Source organism: Dipodomys spectabilis, unplaced genomic scaffold (assembly GCF_019054845.1).
Source record: "Dipodomys spectabilis isolate Male_0828 unplaced genomic scaffold, ASM1905484v1 ptg000096l, whole genome shotgun sequence".
In the NCBI taxonomy this organism is placed as follows: Eukaryota; Metazoa; Chordata; class Mammalia; order Rodentia; family Heteromyidae; genus Dipodomys; species Dipodomys spectabilis.
This window is the reverse complement of record NW_024870773.1, coordinates 28,289,961-28,309,277: the sequence shown is the minus strand read 5'-3', so window position 1 is coordinate 28,309,277 and position 19,317 is coordinate 28,289,961. Positions and strand designations below refer to the sequence as shown.

Genomic DNA, 19,317 nt, shown 5'->3' with positions numbered 1-19,317 from the left:
GAAACGTAAAAATTAATATTATTATGGAGATTAAAAGACCATCTATTTAGAGAGGAATGTGAGTATATTAAGAGAAGGGAAGGGACATAGAGGAGAAGTGAAAAACTTAAAAAAATGCTTAAAATATTATATAGGTATAAAGAGGTAGTACTGCTATTAAGGAATTTAAGTCTCAGAGGTTTTGAATTGAGTAATAAGTTTGTGGATTAAGTGTGTACACAATGGGGGATAGGGTCTACTAGTTAACTACGGATTTATCTGAGGATGTACAGGACAAGAGTTAAGTCACATAAAGAAGATCAAAAGAGAGGAAAAGGTGAAAAGGAGAAGAAAGGGAGAAAAAAAGATCAGAAGTTCAGTAGAGCTAGACAAAAAACAAAAAGATAGTTAAGAAAGAAAGAAAAAGAGAAAGAAGACAAGAAAAGAAAGGAAAATGCACATTCACGTAATCCTAAAATAAAAATTATAAGAGGAAAAAAAATTTACTGGAAAACAATTATTTTTTCAAAAAAGGCAAAAATTAAGGATTAATAAAATTTTTAGAAAAGGAAAAAAAACTTTTATATATATGGTACCAAAAAAAAAAATGTTCTTTGATTTTTTTTTTTTTGGGGGGGAGGGGTGGGAAGAATCCTGTATCTCCCTTTTGTCTGTAACCAGCCTCTTGTTGGAGTCTCTGGTCAGCTTGAGGTCCTGTGGCTTAATTGGTTTCTTAAGTCAGTTTGTTCAAACAGGCAGAAAAATGCTCTGCTTTACCCAAGATTTTGAGATCCCCCTCCCAGATTAGTTTAATGGGAGGGTGATCTGCTTTGAGAATCACAAAAGAGGGGGATGCAGTGGTGAGGCTAGGTTCTGGGTAGAGTTGAGGCCTTTCAACAATCAGTAGCTTTTCCCTGGGGCTATTTTGTGAAAAAAACTCACAGAGCCCAGCCTGGAGCCATTCTCAGGGTTTCTGTTTTTCAATTGATTGCTGAGGCTGCTAGAGGGAGGGTCAGCCTCTGGCTCTGGTTACCCAGTGAGGAGAGCCACTCCAATGGCTGGCGCCTGAGCTGGGTGACTTTTCCCTGGATGGAGCTGAGTCTGGCAGGTCACTTCGCCGTTAAGTTCTTGTGACCTGCTAAATGACTCGTTTTATTCCAAGGCCTGAGCTGGAGCTAGCCGCTCCTCCGAGCTTTGTCGGTATCCAAGATGGAGATCACCGGTGCTGGGGGGGGAGGGGTGGCCTTCCCTCCTCTGCTCCTTGAGAAGGAGTGAGGACGTCGGGCTTCTACTCAAGCCGAGTCTTGGATCCTGGGTCGTCTCTGGTCTGCAAACTGCAGGATGAAGATGTCCGCTCCTTGTCGGTTCTTGCTGGTGTTGAGTAGAATCCGCTCGCCCGCTGCGTCTGGCTCCTTCGTCCCGGACTCTGTGTGAGCGCTCAGGTATGGCCCCGGTTGCGTTCTCCTCCGCGACCCTGCCGCCGCTGCGGCAGCTGCTGGCAAGCGCTCAGATGTGTCTCCTTGCCTTGGCTTTCCCTCTCTTGTCTAACTCTCTGTCCTGTAATGGCACACTTGGTGTGATTCTCTGGCTTAGGACTGTTCACTGGAACTCTAAAACTGCTTTCTATGCGAGAGCTTGTTCAGATTCCAGCTTCTCCTCCACCATCTTCCCGGAACTCCCCCAGATTTTTAAAGTTTTCACCTTAGAGGTCCTTCACTTCTTCAGTTAACTCCTAGATATTTTATTTATTTTTTGTGGGGCTGTTACAAAATAAGTTGCTTTCCTGATTTCAACTGCGCTCTTCTTTTTATTGGCATACAGAAAAACCATTGATTTTTGAGGGTTAATTTTATATTCTGCTACTTTGCCAAAGTTTTGCATCAGGGCATCCTCTGGCTCTGTTTACCCACTGAAGATAGTTGCCCCACCCTTGTGGAGCTACCTCTGCAGGTGTGGATCTGAGCCTTGCAGGTCAGGTTCCTTTGACCTGATGAATAGCTCCTATTGTCTTCTTCCAAGGCCTGAGTTATGCGTTAGCTGCTCTGACCCCGTCTTTGTCAGTATCAAAGATCAAGTTCTTCTCCCGTGGTGGTAGAGGGGCTACCTTCCCACCGCCACTTGATGAGAAAGAGTGAGGATGTCTGTGGGGTACTCATACCTTTCCCTTGGTTTCCAGGCTGTCTACAGTCCATCTGTTACTCTCTGTTGTCAGCAAGATGAAGATTTCTGCTTCTTATAAGTTCTTGCTGGCAGTGGGTAGAATGTGCTTGCATACTGCCTCTGGTGCCTTTTCCCAGGCTCTCTCTGGTGTTGATATGGTCGCTGCAGTAGCAGCTGCTGCCGCTGTCACCACCATCCCAAACACCGTTGAGTGCTCAAATCTGTCTCCTTTACCAAGTTGCCTGAATTTTTCCTCTTCGGCCAGACTCTGTACTATGATAGCACACTTGCTGACTCTCTAGCCTTATATTTTCACTGGAACACTAAAACTGGTTTCTGCGAGAGAGCTTGTTTAGCCCCCAGTTTCTCCTCTGCCATCTTCCTCCAGAATTTCCCAACTGCCTATTTTTTTCAATTTCAGCTTTCAAGTTTATATTCTATTATTCTCTTTCATAGGCTGTAACAATCACATACACTTCTCTCTCTTTTGTAAATATTTGTATTATAATGTATTCAATCCTGCAGTTTTCTCTAGTTTTATTGTATTCTGTTCCTCGTGGAGGATCAAACACAGGGCCTTACAAATGCTAGGCAGGCCTCTACCACTGAGCCATGCTCCAGTTTTGAATGTGTGTGTGTGTGTGTGTGTGTGTGTGTGTGCGCGCGCGCGCGCGCGCGCGCGCGCGCGCGTGCGCGCGTGCGCTGGTCTTGGATCTTAAACTCAGGGTCCAGGTGCTGTCCCTGAGCTTCTTTTACTCAAGGCTACCATTCTACTAATTAAGCTACAGCTCTACTTCTGGCATTTGACTTTCCTGCTTGGACTGACTTCATTCCTCAATCTTCAGATCTCAACCTCCTGAATAGTTAGGAATACGATTGTGATTCACTGATGTCCTTCTCTAAGCTTGTTTTAAAAGAGAAGTTCCCCTTCTTATTTAGCTAAAATATTTGAGGACATGGCTGAGCTGCTTTGCAAGCCATATATCTGTTATTACAAAAAATAAAGTTATTAGAAAAAATAAATAAACGCTTCACACATAGCCTTTGAGCAGTGGTTGAATAAAGATGTATGTATTGGGATTGCATATTTTCTATTTTAGAAGTCAGAATTATTAGCCAAGTACTGGTGGCTCATGTCTGTAATCCTAGCTACTCAGGAGGCTGAGATCTGAATATCACAGTTCAAAGCCAGTCTGGGCAGGAAAAGTCCATGAGACTCTTATCTCCAATAAACCACTCAGAAAACCAGAAGTGGAGCTGTGGCTCAAGTAGTAGAGTGCTAGCCTTGAGCTGAAGAGCTGAGGGACAGTGCCCAGGCCCAGAGTTCAAGCCCCATGACTGACAAAAAAAAATAGAAGTCAGAATTATTTAATTGACATTACATTTATACAACTGGTGATTTTCAAATCAGACTTTTGTTTGAATTAAGCCAGTTTGCTTAATAAATGAATGGTATGTGTGATGTGTTATAATTAGAATTGAAAATAAAAACTCATGCCTATTTGGAAAAACAAATGGACTTGCTAAATAACTCAGTGAAAAAGCTAATGTGAAGTATTTGGTCATACAGTTTTATAGAAGTTTTGTGACAATTTCTGATTTTTTGTTTTTGCTTACCCAAAGCAATGAAATGAGTCTTTGAACGAAGACTTTTTTGTGTAATTACTTAATCTCAATAAAAAAAATTATTTAAAAAGGAATATTTTATTATTTCCACCATACCTATAATATTGTCACCTATTTTTCTGCTAATGCCATTACATTAAACTTTTCTTTAATTTTAATGGTAAGATTGGGAAAATAATTAGAACATTTGAAGCCCCTGGTATTTTAGAAATTATAATTTTCCATTTCCTGGAGTTCATTTTGATAAATAATATTTTATATGATCAGGTGTACATAGGTATTGTGCCTTGTGTTCCTCACCTAAGAATTTCCTTCTTTGGTTCACAGTGTGTGACTGCCTAGACATGTATAATTATCATGTATTAGTATATATTTTTAACCATCCAGTGTATTAAATTGTAAATGTATAAATCCATTCTAGTTACTAGAAATAGGAAATCTTTTGTCTTTTTTTTCACTTACTTCTCTTTGGGAAGGTAAGGTGGGGTACAGAAATGGTAGAAAAAAAAGGATGAACAATTTCAGCAGGAATACTCACTAGACACTGTTAAAGATGAACTATAAAATTTGTGGTTGGGGACAGGAAGGCAAAACTAGGAAAAAGTGAGGAAAGGGATGACATTGTTCAGAAAGAAATGTATTCTTTATCTGACTTATATAACAGTACAACAACTTTACAATAAAAGTCAAATGCATTTAGAAAAAAAGAACAAAAACAAAATTATCATTTTAATACTCTACAAGAAAAATAATTAATTCCAAACCTTTTCTTATTTTAGTGTAGTTTAAGCAATTTTCCACTAAGTAAAGGGTCAGCAAGTAAGTAAAAAGTCAAAGACATTTACTGCCAAGTTTGATATCACTTAAATTTCATGAATTTAAGAGTTGGATTAAATCTTTCCATAGCAAGCTTTGCTTCATTTTCTCTTTGAAAATTTTTCTTGATATTAAAATATAACTAGAGGAAAATTGAGAAATATTTCTGAGCATTTGTCAATTTCCTAAAAAATACAGTTTATAGCTTAATTGTAAATAAATCAAATATAAGTAGCTTTTGCTTGAAATTTATATAAATTTAAGTCAATATATGCATATATGTGAATATATTCTATAGTATATAGCATATATAAAACATATATTAACATATAATATATAAAGTATAATTCACTACATGAATTATATACTTATGTTATTTAAGTATTATATGTGTAAATATTATATATAGCATATGATAATGACCTAATATATATTAATATATAGTATAATGCAAATATGTTATATATTATATACTATCAATATGATAAATGTAATAACTAAGTAACACTTTAGAGTTTCCAGAGTCTTACCAGTCCCAACGATATCCAACAGCCCAAATTCAAAGTCTCCCATGACACTTATGGCATGTGAAATCAAAAAGAAAATTACATACTTGCAACATACAATGTCACAAAGTAAGCATTCCAAATCTAAAAAGGAAAGGTAAACTCTGCATGAGTGGCTCATGCCTCCAATCCTAGTTACTCAGGAAGCTGAGATCTGAAAATATAGGTCCAAAGCCAGCCTGGGAAAACAAAGCTGTGACACTCTTATCACCAATTAACCAGCAAAAGCTGCAAGTGGAGGTATGACTCAGTGGTTGAGCATCAACTGTGAGCAGAAAAGCAGAACAAGAGCACAAGCTTAAGGTCCAAGCCCCAATATAAGCATAGATGACAGACAGACAGACAGACAAACAGATAGTCAGACAGATCAAGGAAGAAGCAGACCAAAAGAAGACCTAAATCCAGACCTAAACCCAGAAGAGCAAACACTAAACTCTGTGACTTTATGTCCATCATGTGTGGGATGGGGTGGCATAATATGAGCTCTAATTGGCTCATTAATCACCTATTATTTCCATTTACAGAATTCTGTTATATTTCTATCCTTCATCTACACACTTTTCCATCTTTCTCCCAACCTTCGTCTCTATATTCATCTAACCCTCTCCCCTTAACCTTGCTCTCTCCACTGACATCTCAAGTTCCAGCTTCCTGGCATTCATTTTGTTATACTGAGTTCCATCAGTGGAATACTTCATGAATATACCATGCTTTAGTTAATATGTTTATCTATTTGTGCATATGACCCTGTATATGTTCACATTTAAAGACCTTACCATCACAAAATAGTGATCCAGCCTAGCAAGCAAACATTTAGAGCAAGTACATTCAAGATCCAAACTTTAGCAAATAGGTTCCTCCCATGTCCATGGTGAAGCAGAAGAATAAATGATGACAATTTTATAATAAAAATGTAAAAACTCACCAGCTTTGCACCTGGCCCTGAATGTGCAGGACCATTTGCGGATTGGCACAGAATCCTACCCTTGACCATCCAGATAGCTCAGGCCTAAAGTGTTTTCACTACATGGGATTTTATCCTGGCTAGTGATCACCCTCAAGTCAGGGGTTTGTGTCCGTTGATATCACTCCAAAATTGAAACCTAACAGGTGAGATACAGAAGGAAGGCTTGGCATCTAAACAATGCTAGGAAGTGGAAAAGCTCAACGTTCTACTTTCCCACACATACTTCAGGAACAAGAGCACGAAGATAAAAACTGCCTGTTTCCTAAGTGGAGAACTTTCACTCTGGGAAGGTTGAGTTAAAAGCAACCCTCTGGGTATATTATTATTAGATGCACTGGATTGATCCCTAGGAAAGAATCACCTTGGGACCTTGGGGATCTTATGATGCTGAAGACTGTTTTTCCTCTGTGCTACAGTAGAAACTAAAATGAACTTGAAGTTTCAAGGAACAGTAATATTAATTTCTCTCAAATTAACCTAAGGAATTTTCCCCTAGATAGGGGACATGAGCAGAGGCCAATGATAGAGTGGAAAATGGCGCAGACCCTTCCAGTGGGATCTGGGGAGAATCCAGGTCAGTGTGTTCACTGGGGAGAATCCAGGTCAGTGTGTTCAGACTCAGTTTGAGTCAGCTGAAATTCAGCACAACTGAGACAAATGGGAAGTGGTAAGCCTTGTAGTTTGCCTCCATCTCTCTCACAAACAGAACTTAACAATTTGTTTGTGTCTCCATCTTTTCCTCAATAGGCTGAGAAGACAGACAAGGTTTAATTACCAAATGTGAGGTCATTTCCTATATTAGCCACTTTGAGTATGAATATCCTGTCACTTGTTGTCTGTAGATCAAGACTGGCACTCTGTCACAGCTCCATTTCTGGCTTCTTGTTGGTGATTAATTGGAGATTTGTTTCCCACCTGAGCTGGCCTTGAATATTGGTCTACAGAGCTCAGCCTCCTGATTAGAATTATAGGCAGAAATCACCAGCCTCTATCTGACTTTCTTATACCCCTGATAATTTATCTTTATCTTCAAAGCTGGATCTAGTTCGATCCGGCTGGATCCATCTCAATCCGGCTTGATCCGGTTCGATCCTGTTCCATGTGGCTGGATCCGGCTCAAACCAGCTGGATCCGGTTCGATCCAGCTGGCCGGTTTGAACCGGTTCGAACCAGTTTGTTCCAGTTCTAACCTGTTTGATGCGGTTTGAGCCGGCTCTAACCACTTTGAAGCGGTTCGATCCGGTTCAAACCGGTTTTATCCGGTTCGAAACGGCTCTGACCGGTTTGATCCAGTTCTAACCGGTTTGAACTGGTTCCGGTTAGAACCGGATCAAACCTCTAACCGGTTTGGTCTGGTTCTAACCGGCTCAAGCCGGTCTGATCCGGTTCTAAGTGATTTGAACCAGTTTGAGCCGGTTTCATCCAGTTCTAACCGGTTTGATCCGGTTCTGACCGGTCTGAACTGGTTTGATCCGGTTTGATCTGGTTCGAACCGGTTTGAGCCCGGTCTAACCGGCCTGATCTGGTTCTAACCGGTTTGTTCCGGTTCTAGCCGGTCAGATCCGGTTCTGACCGGTTTGATCCGATTTGAACCGGTTTAAACCGGTTCTGAACAGTTTGATCCGGTTCTGAGCGGTTTGAGCGGGCTTGATCCGTTCCTAACCGGTTTGAGCCGGTTTCATCCGGTTCTGGCCGGTTTGATCCGGTTTGGGGCGGTTTTATCTGGTTTGAGCCGGTTTTAGCCAGTTTGATCCGGTCCTGACTGGTTTGATGCGGTTCTGACCAGTTTGATCAGGTTCTAACCTGTTTGAGCCGGTTTGATCCGGTTCTGAACGGTTTGATCCTGTTCTAACCGGTTTGAGCCGGTTCTGACCGGTTTGATCTGGTTCTAACCGGTTTTAGCCGTTTCTAACCGGTTTGTCTGGTTTGATCCGGTTCTAACCGCTTCGATCCGGCTCTAACCGGTTTGATCCGGTTTCTGTCCTTTTTAGCCGGTTTGATCCGGTTCTAACCGGTTTGAGCCGGTTCTGACCGGTTTGAGCCGGTTTGATCCGGTTCTGGCCGGTTTCATCCGGTTCTAACCGGTTAGAGCCGGTTTGAGCTGGTTCGATCCAGTTCTAACCGGTTTGAGCCGGTTTCAGCCGGTTCTGACCAGTTTGATCCGGTTCTAACCGGTTTGGACCAGTTTGGTCCGGTTCTGAGCTGTTTGAACTGGTTTGAGCCGGCTTGATCCGGTCCTAACCGGTTTGATCCGGTTGAAGGGTAGACAAATCTACATATTCAATGTCCTAAACGTTCAGTGTCTCTGTTTTAAATTTTAATTTACTTGTATGTGGGAACTGTACTAATTCTAGCTAAAATGCACTTCAGTTTTTCTTGAAAAATACATAGACTCTTCAATTCTCTGTTTAACTTAATCATGATTTTTCATCTTTTGTCTACTTTCTGTCTCTCCTACAGCCTCCCAAATGTCTTCACTTTGGGTATTTCCTTTTCTTAAAAAAAAAATGAAAAATGTTATCATCACAGCTCTTTGACCTTATCCAATGGCTCCTTCAGAATTCTACAAAGTCATCATTCCTTTGTGATATATTTTTTCCACAATGTGTCCTCAATATTTACACTTATCTCCTTAATCCCTATTAAACAGTGTTCCTTTCAACTCAGATTCTGTTCATCTCCTAGAATTCAGTTCTCCTTCTTCCTTTGGATACACTCTAAATGGAGCACCACCTACTTTCTAAATACCACATCCTTCACACTCCATAAGACCAGTCAATAGCTGGCACCTCCTTTGCTTCTTCTGTTCTTCAGAAACCAATGATGCTATCACTTTCCTCTGTTCTCCCACAGCCTTTTAGTAACAAATGTTGCATAAGATTGCCATTGTAGTACATGTTTTCTACTGGGTTATATTGCAATACAATATTATACATTATGATTTCCCTTTTTCCTCTCTCAAAAGGTAGAGAATTTGATTTATTTTATATCTGACATATTTCTTTTCAGGTATGAAACAAGAAGTGCATTTTTGGTGATTCAAATGATTTGAGAAAAAATAAGCAAATAAATTTTGAACATGAGATTTACATGAGAATGTATCCTACCTCTTTCCATAGCACATACCTCTTCTTGTGTTTTATTGATCAGATTTGCTTGGATAGACATAAGTGAAAAATATCTTCCTTGCATCTTAGAGTGGGATATGACAAATTAATTTTCTAATTGTCTGTATTTTGATTTTGATCACCAAAGTTTGGTTTACGAGTGTGGAGAAGAAAAAGGTATTTTGACAAATAAAGAAATAGGAGACAAAAGAAATTTTTAACAATTAAACTCTCTAATAAACAAGATACATTTTTACTGTTGGGGACAATAACAAAACAACAATAAATTGTGTTCGAGAGCTTACTTCTAACTTAAGCTCAATTAGCACTTTATTTTTCTATTTAATCTCTTTAAATGAATTATGCTGCTTTTAAATCTTCTCTCAGTACAATTTTAGATTAAAAGGACAATCAGACTACTTTAAGTGCAAATAAAAATTCTCCCACTGCAAAATTTTAAAAAAAAAAAAAAAAAAAAAAAAAAGATGATAAGTGAAGTGAACCACAAAAAAAAAAAAAAATTCTCCCACTGCAATAGCGACTGTTAGGAAGTTTGCATTCACAACAGGGTATAAAGCACAGGACTTTTAATATAGCCAATATTATAAGAACTTTAGAATGCAGTATTAAAAAATCAGTGGGGGGAGGGAAGGAACAAAACAACCAAACAAAATTGTCTGTCTTCTTTCCTTTATCCAACATGTTTGGGTATTAGTTTTGAAGGAACTCTATAACAAGCTGTAAATGATGTGTGAAATGAATCAGCCCTGCTCAGCATATAAGCAATGACTATAAAGTTACTTAAATAAATGTGATTCCATTGTGCTAATTGCTAAGAGACTCAGATCACATATGGCCAAAAGATAGCTAAATGTCTTATACACTGAGGTCACTTACAGCTCTCTTGGCTTTGGTTTCTTTGTTCTCTTCCTTGACAATAGTTCTGGAAACGAGTGGTAAGGTAACTTTTCAAATGATTTGATTTCATCGCTAGTCCACCCACATACTCATAGTAATATCGTATGTGTATTAGGTATCTTATTGCCCACTTCTAATATGCTTTACTTGATCTAGCTTCCTATGCCTTCCAAATGTTCCTACAATATAAAGATTTGTAATGCTATAATGAGGAAATGAAAGCTTGAAAGGCTAAGTCATTTGGCAAAAAAAAAAAAAAAAAGGAAGTGAATTTGTTGCAAAGTCCTCTCAAGAATGCTGTATCTCTGGCTACCATTTTCACCCACTGCTACCACAGCAGGATTGGCCACTACGATGTCTTAACTATTTCTATGTACATGTTGGAGGGTGTGGGAAGTAGAGACAAGTCACATTATCTGCATTTAAGCCTGTCATTTACCAGCAAATCATCAGCAGAAAATGCTTCTTTTCCTTAAGTACATCAACCCTGCTAGATTAATCTTGGAACAGTGCACTACTCAGAAACTGCCCTCCATCCTATTACTTTAGGCTTGAGTCTCTCTGTGGAGCCTGACTGCATACCCATTGCCAGCTCTGATATAACAGAACTTCCAAACAGACACAGGTTACAGGAATGCTTTCCTCTCCACCCTGTTAATGTTTTTATGTTTTAAAATACCTTTATTGTAATGGTGATGAACAGGGGGTTACAGTTTCATAAGGAAGGTAATGAGTGCATTTATTTATTTATTTTAAGGACTGCCAAAAAAAAAACAAATTTATTTTTGCACAATTTATAAATAAAAAGCAACTAATAGCCACTTCCCTCTGAAATCCAAGTTCCAATAATACATTTTTAGGAACTACTAAAAGACTTCAAATACATTGTAAAGACCATTTATAATTGGTGAATCATATTTTTTCTTAATATACAAATTTTTGTTTCACGAGCGCATTTCTGTTGAATTTATTCTGTAAACTAGTTAATGCTAGAAACATATTTACTGTTTTTTTTTCTTTAACAAAAATGAGCAATTTGAAACCATGCAGATGTGACATAAATACCTAGCTTCTTTAACATAAGGTAAAACAAATCTTAGGCAAACCATCACTGGGAATTTGAAATGTCCATGATAATAACACAGATGTGGATCACAGAGTTTTAAGTACAACTCAAAAAGAACCGTATTTCTTTGGAAAGCTTCTGACATTTGTTTCTCTGCAAACAAACAAATGGAAAGGACCAACAATAGAAGCTTGTTTTAAGTCCTTGTCCTTAGAATTGCCTAAAAACAGGGGGCCAGGGGACTTATCCACCTATAATCCCAACACTCAGGAGGCTGAGGACTCAAAACACCAGGAGGCTGAGGATTCATCATGCCAGCCTGAAATATACAATAAATCCTATCTCTGAACAAACCAACCAACGAAACTCCAAAGGACCAAGTTCTTAGTAACACAGAAAAATACTAACATGAGCATGAATGTATTTGTAGCAATTTAGTGTTCCCTCAGGCTCTAATGGAATGTTTCGAAACCACAGCATAATTCAGCACAAAGACAAATCAGAACTAGAACCTAATAGAAGTTTTGAATAGCATGTTATCATGACCTGGTCAAAACAAAATATCAGCTGGTAATCATCATAATTCACATCAGCACATGCAGCTGCCTGAGAGGTTAAACACTGTGCTGCACACTTTCCGGTGCTGTGTCACACACGAGCATCTCGAATGCTTCACTTTGTTACATTCCTTTGCCCACTTACTAACAGCAAGAAACAGCTCTCTCCTCCAGATTCTCAAGTCTGTCAGTACAAAGTAAATCAGACAGCAGAAACATTTGCTACACTCTACATGTAGAAACTGTCCACGATGCACTTTTAATATATGTCCAAGTCAGGCAAGTGGTCCACATGGAAGGCCTTGTCTGTGCCCAGCCTGGCATCCCCACGGCCCTCAGGTGGCTCACCTAGAGAAGCCAGGGCCTGGTTTGTTGCTGGCAGAGGTTTCCCGGGATGTGTCATCCTCCTATGGAAAATTCAGACTTTTAATTGCCTGTGTCATTTTCTTCCCCAATAGTTGTGTCCTCCTCTTCCTAGCAGCTTTTTTATTTTCATATTCCTTTTGATTTTCAATGTAGAAAATGTCCTTAATTTTTCTTCACTGATACGAGGAGTGTTTTTTGAGAGATTTAGAAAAAAACTCTGCCTGGTGTTCTTCTACTACCATTCATTATGAGAACACCCCCATTCTGTTCCGCTTGAGGAGTTTCCATCAGAAGCTCAATTGCCTTTCTGTTCCCAATTATCCTCACTACTCAGGCTGTCAGATCCTTCTTTGCCTTCTGTCACCTGAAGGCAATTTCATCAGCCACTTTCTCTTGACTAGCGTCTTCTGAGATCTCAGATCGGCCTTTGTAGTCCATTTCCAGTCTGGAACCCAGTCTGTCTCTGGCAGGTGGCTTCTGTTTGAGATGACTCTGCCCATTTTCTTCTTCCCTCAACTCGGGTTTTTTACCACTATCCATATACTCATCTAGCCCTTTGTCTAAAGCTTTTGTACACTCCTGAGATTCTCTCCTAAGTTTCTTAGCAAGCAAATCATTGTAGGTCTCCGATTGCCTGCTCCTGTCAATACTGCCTTCCATCTCCAAGACACCAAGTTCACTGGCCACTGCATCTTGAGTCTGTTCCTGAAGAACAGCTTCCCATAGGCTGTTTGTCTTCTTTCCTCCAGCAACAGCTGGCTTTCTGACTGCTCTGGTCAAACTGACAAGGCTCTGGTTTCGGTGGCAGGTTCAGACATCTCTGTTGCTTGCATGTCCAAGAGAGCCCTCTTCATCGGAATCAGAAAAACGCTCTTCACTTGAATCCACAGCTTTAACAGTCCGATAATGTGATGTAGGCATCCATGCTGGAGCGGTGCTCTGGGAGGTCCTTCCAGCGCTTTCTGCAGCGGTCAGTCGTCAGGGTCCCCATCATGTCAGAGCCCGGGTCCCAGAGAGCTGGCCGTCTTTATTGCCGGCCTCCAGCGCCATCCCTCCGAGGCGCAGCGTGGAGCATTTATTTTTGAAGTGTTATCTTCTCCCGCGTTTTCTTCTCTTACCCAGCTCCCCTCCCCTCAAGTCGTACAGTTCATTTCCAGCACAGCGTCAAGTACCATTGTTACATTAGTTCATCCCTTGTCCCACTGTTTCTGTGATTCCCTTTCCCTTCCGCAGACCCAATAAACTTATATACAAGACAAAGGGTATTACAGAACAGAAGAACAATAATTGCATTCAAGACATAAAAACCTCTTGTTTCCAAGGCTTGGAGTTTGTGTTGATACACTTCATTATACCTGGTTCTATGCACTTGGTGATTTGGGTTATTGAGATCCCCTGTTAATATCACAGACATATTCTAGTTATTACAAATAAGGGAGTTTGTTTTAAATCAGTTTTTTGTTTGTTTGTTTGTTTCTGGCCTCAGGGCCTAACTTTGGGCCTGGGTGCTGCCCCTCAGCTTTTCAGCTCAAGGCTAGCGCTCTACCACTTGAGACACAGAGCCACATCTGGCTATTTCTGCTTATGTGGTACTGAGGAATCGAACCCAGGGCTCCATGCATGCAAGGTAAGCACTCTACCACTGAGCCACCTTCCCAACCCAAATCAGTTCATTTTTTGAATGTTCTTTAAACACAATGACACATATCCCTTAAGACAGAAAAAGACGCTCAATTTACATAGATGGTTAAACTGTTTCCTTTCCTTCCTTCTGCCTTTTTCACAGCCTGGGAAAGTCAAGGATGCTTTTCATGTTCACTTTTCTTCCTGCTAAGTGAAATAGGGCTTGTTTTTACAGGCAGATATATATTCTGCCCTTCATGAACCTGATGCTTGCTGGATAACCATTAGAAGACAAGCAAAAATCTTAATCTTTGTTTTTCTTTCTCTTTCTTTTTTTCTTTCTTCTTCCTTCCTTCCTTCTTACCTCCCTCCTTCCCTCCCTTTCTTCCTTTCTTCCTTTCTTTCTTTCTTTTCTCTTTCTTTCTCCTCTCTGTTCCTCTTTCTCTGTCTCTCTTTTTCTTTCTCCTTTCTTTCTTTTTTTCATTCTTTCTTTCTTTTTTGAAGTAAGTCATATTTTTGGCAGCTTACTACTTGACTAAATTACGAGTAAACTGATAGTGTAGCCAACTTGGAATTTAGGCCGAGATTAACCCAGAGCTCATTTACTATCCAGAACCCAACTAGAAATCATACAATGAAGTGTTATCTATTTAAAATACTGAAATATTTATAGATTACACTTTTCATACAAAATTGTAAATAAATTTATATGAATTTAAGAGACATTTGAAAAATGAGAAAAATCTTGTTGTCTAATGGAGGAGCCTAACCTGCTGTGGTAGTAGTGAGTGGAAATAATTGCCAGAGATACAGAATTCTCGAGAGGACTTTGCAATGAATTCATTTCCTATTTATTTGTTTTTTGCCATTAGATGGTTATGAAAAAGAAATAAAAAAAAAAGAATGTGCATTAGAAGACTGGCATTGCCTGTAGCCACTAGCAAATTACTATCTGGGAATATTTACTTTCAGTTTTATGGCCTATTATTTCTCATCTTTACAGGGTGCCCTATTATATTTTTAAAGAATAAAAATTGAAAAGACTTTAAGGTTAAATAATCTCTGATGACCTGAAGTATATAATTTAATTAGAAGCATTCACTAAGATTGAAACTGCTGAACAACTCTTTCTTTCTCTATCTTCCTGATTCTGTCTGTCTGTCTGTCTTTCTCTCTCTCTCTCTCTCTCACATACACACACACACACAGTGACTGTCTCTCTCTATGTCTCTGTCTCTTGTTTCTTTCTGTCTAGCTGTCTCTTTCTCTTTTATATTGGGTACTGTGGTTTGAACTCAGAGCCAGGAAGCTCTACCTCTTTAGCTTTTTCACACAAGTCAGGTGCTCTACCACTTGAGCCACACCTCCACTTAATGGCCGGAAGCCAGTCCAGCAAAATGTTAATGAGACACTTATCTCCAATTAACTATCAAAAAATCAGAAGTGAAGCTATGGGTCAAGTGCTAAAGTCCCAGCTTTGGTCCAAAAAGCTAAGGGATAGTACCTAGACCATTAGTTCAAGCCCCAATATTGATACAATTTTTTTTCTTTCACTTGAACTTGTTTAAAAGTTAGACATAATTTTGGACTAAATTGTTTGCCATTCTAGAAGCATCAGGTTAGTTGAAGGTTATAATTAAGACTTCATACCATTCCCATAAGAAAAAATACATGCAAATAAATAATATAAAACATATACAATATAAAAATATAAAAAAGAATAATATAGTTTTGGAATAGGCTTATAATTAAATAGGCCTTTTATTCATTTTAATCCAATTAAAAGCATTTCAAAAACAACAAAAGGCAAGCAAGTAGGTACATTATCCTTTGTAATTGAGATAACACTCTTAATGGGTATCAAATACTTCAAAGTAAATTCCATTAAATGACCAAAAGTTATGCATTGTAGTGAAGAAATTAAGATGTATAGTATTGCCAAAGTCATCATCCATTTTATGCCCAACATAAATCCTGGGCCTTGGTCATGGCTGTGACATTATAATTTTAAGATACTTACATAATTTATAAAGCCATTTTTAATAAAATACTTATTTTTCATATGTTCTCTGTTGACCAGAAAACAAAAGTCCATCCTCATTCACTAACTTCTGTCTTTGTTGCCCTAATTTTATTTCTAGCCCAAGTCAGGCTAATGGAAAGTCTTGTACAGCTTCATGAGGGATGTAGGTTTTTGTTTTTAAGAGATTAACGTATTTCCCAACAATAACAAAGGATTGCCTAATAACAGAGTAGAAAAACACACAGGCTCTTTATATTCAAGCAGGGTTTGGGCCTTTTACATGTCACTGAAATTAATTTTTCCTGACAGATTTAAGACTTGAGTGTTGATTAAGCTGTATCTACTGGGGGGATAACAATAGATTGTTCTGTATGGATAATTAGGATTGTGGTAACTTTATTATTCAGCATTTAGCACAGAACTTTGAATGATGAGTGAGTGGAGCTGGAATATATGATACTGAGGAAAGTGTAGAATTTAGTCCATCTTCTAATACTTAGCACCCAACAAACAGCATGGCACAGACAAAAAGGTGAATGTATTTGTGGTATAAAAGAATAAATACACAAGTAAATAGAATTCAGTCTTCACAAAGAATTATCTTCATGGTGTACTCAAATATTGAACATAGTCTTTGCCATTCGACTATTTGATATCTAATTTGCAATTGGCAGCATGGATTTTAGACTTAAGATGCAAGTGAACCATCACTGTTAAGCCTCAAGTCCAAACGAAACAGAAAAGAATAATTTGAAAAATGCCTTTCTCTAGAACATTTTCTATGTGCAGGTTCTATTTTAAAAAAAAAAAAAAGCATATAAGATGAAGTTAAGTGAAGTAAACCCCAACACAGGGACACAAGTGTTTTTTTCTTTCTTGCTATAGTTTCTAACATATTTATAAGGTACAATGTAATTTTTTTGTTGCTTTGTATGTCCCTCCCCCACAGTATAACCCCTATTTTCACTGTAGTTGATGTTGGTATAATTTGGGGAGGGGAAAGAAAAAAACAAAATATTTAAATAAGGATACAGGTTGATGCATTACAACAATGAGATGTAGAAGACAGTTGAAAAACGAACTCTACAATTTAGCGGGGGAGTGTGGTTGTGGAGGTGGGAGGGAAGGGATAGTAGGGGAAAAACAAAGGAGGAGGCAACAATGCTGGATAAGAAATGTACTCATTACCTTGCTCCTGTAACTGTAACCCCTCTGTACAGTATTTTCACAATATAAAACTTAATTTAAAAAAAAAAAACACAATTTATGGCCATGATGAAGTATAGGTTTAAAATTAGTTTATTACTAGCACACAATGACTTTCTAATTGGGTTGCTAACATCTCTCCCCTGTTAGATAGCATGAAATGGAGAAAGAAAATAGTGAATTTCTTTTCTTTACTTTTGATTTGCAGTATACTAAAGCTAATAAAGAACTATTTAAATACACACAAAAATGTACACAGGAAAAAATAATAATAACATGATTTCATTTGTTTCCAGCAATACTCTTGCTTGAGAATGCTAAGCAAATATTCACTTTTCTTTACAAACTCTGACAACTCAAATAACCCGGTAGGATGGTTATGTAAGTGAATTATATTCATTTAACATTAGAGAAAAATCTCACTTTTTGTTCAATTCATCAAATATTTCATGTAACTTACCAGATAATGTGCATAATACTGTAATAGAGTTCTTCACATGTTTTATTACATATATGCTTAGTTGAGTTTAGAAAGCTAATCCTTCGATAAGTCACATTGAGCTAAAAGACAGCTACTAAAAGCATTCTGAAAATAAGATTATTTACATATTCTACATGTAGATTTTATTTTTTTTTTTACATGTAGATTTTAATATCATACAAAGACTCATAGAATTGGGCACTTAAGCTTAAAATTATTCCTGTATACCAAGCTACTAACCAGATCTTAAGTACATGGATTTTATTTCTAGCTACCAATCATAACTGTTGTAAAGATCCATTTTCCTCTTGGCCATCGTGTTTTCTCTTAACAAATATTTTGTTTACTTACCGCATAAAATGTATTGCTGCATGTTTATCAATATATTAAAAAAAGAAATTCAGAATCAGATACCTTTTATAAATTTAAAGAGAAATTTCAAAGATATACTGAGTCAGAGCAGAGGCAGTTTTGAGTGATATTGACTTTATATAGATGTGATATGTTAGTAGCTCTGTAGAAGTATTCTTCCAGCTATGGGAAGAGTTACCTAAGCCCTTCTGAAAGCTGACCTTTTTTAATTATTTGAGATGGTGAGATTTGAAGTATAATGGTTTAAGTGTGGCTTCAATATATTAACCTGATATAAACTTTACATAATGTACACATTTGTAGAAACAATATATAATCCCTTATATATACCCCTTTCTAGTTTTGTCAATTATACTAAATTTAATTAAGCAAATGTTAACTTTATCCAATCACTAGTATTTGTTGGATCCTAAGATACACAGAAAATCTTTGATGGATAGAAATGCAAAAAATAAAATCAGTATCTAGCCAGTCATGTATATATACCTGTAATCCCAGACATCAGAATGCTAAGAAAAGAGTATCATAAGTTTGAAGCCAGTCTATTCTAGACAGAAAGCATTTAACTAAAACAAAAAAAAAAATCTACAGTTACAATTACTATGTTGAAGGATAAGTACACATTAGTTAAGGAGAAAAGTAAGTACAAATTAGGAAGGATGACTAATTTTGCCTTTTATAGATCCAGTGTGGAAGGATTGGTAGACACCAAGGTAGGCTGACAGGCACCATGTAACAGGTATATAACAAATGAGAATAGGAAAGACTGTAGCAACACCTGAAAAACAGTGGGAAACCATTAAGAATTTGAATTGAGCATTGGAATGCTAAGATCTAATCAATGAGTAAGAAAAACACCACACCTGGGTCATTCTAAAGAATAATTATTCAGAATCAGTGAGTTAAGTTGGCTTGAATTATATTGCACATATGCTATCTTAAAGCACTGGCTATGAAAACACATTTTTATCACTTATAACAGCAATTCATTGGAACAAATTTCAACATTTCCTTAAGGTTAGATTTATATAACTTTTTTTAAAGTATTATATAATTAGAATAAAATATCTACCCATGTAATTGTAACCCCTCTGTACGGTATGTTCACAATAAAAAATAAATAAATAAAATAAAATAAAATATCTTACCTGACACCAAAGCCTAGCTGGCTCCTCTTTACGTCAATGATATGTGTTACATGAATTATTTTCTCTTAAGATTTTGTCTGAGAGAGCCTTAGGTCACTACTTTCAAAGTGGGCATTAGTAACATGTCTCTTCTCCTAGAAACCTTTTTTGTTCTCTTATTTGTGTCCTGACTTGTGAATGAGACATTTTCACTACATTTCTGAAGAGTTGTTTGTCTGTAATAAATATTCCTACCATAAGTATTTTTTCTCCCTTCTGCATAGGATAAGCCAAAAAATATAAAACTCACTTATAGATGATAAGTATGCTTTAACATGTATGAAGGAGAAACTTACT

The 19,317-nt window shown here is 37.7% G+C and overlaps 1 pseudogene; it reads right to left on the bottom strand.

Moving 5' to 3' along the window:
• Positions 1 to 12,021: 12,021 nt before the first annotated feature.
• On the bottom strand, positions 12,022 to 13,178 carry LOC122113300 (annotated as a pseudogene).
• Between the last annotated feature and the right edge of the window lie 6,139 nt (positions 13,179 to 19,317).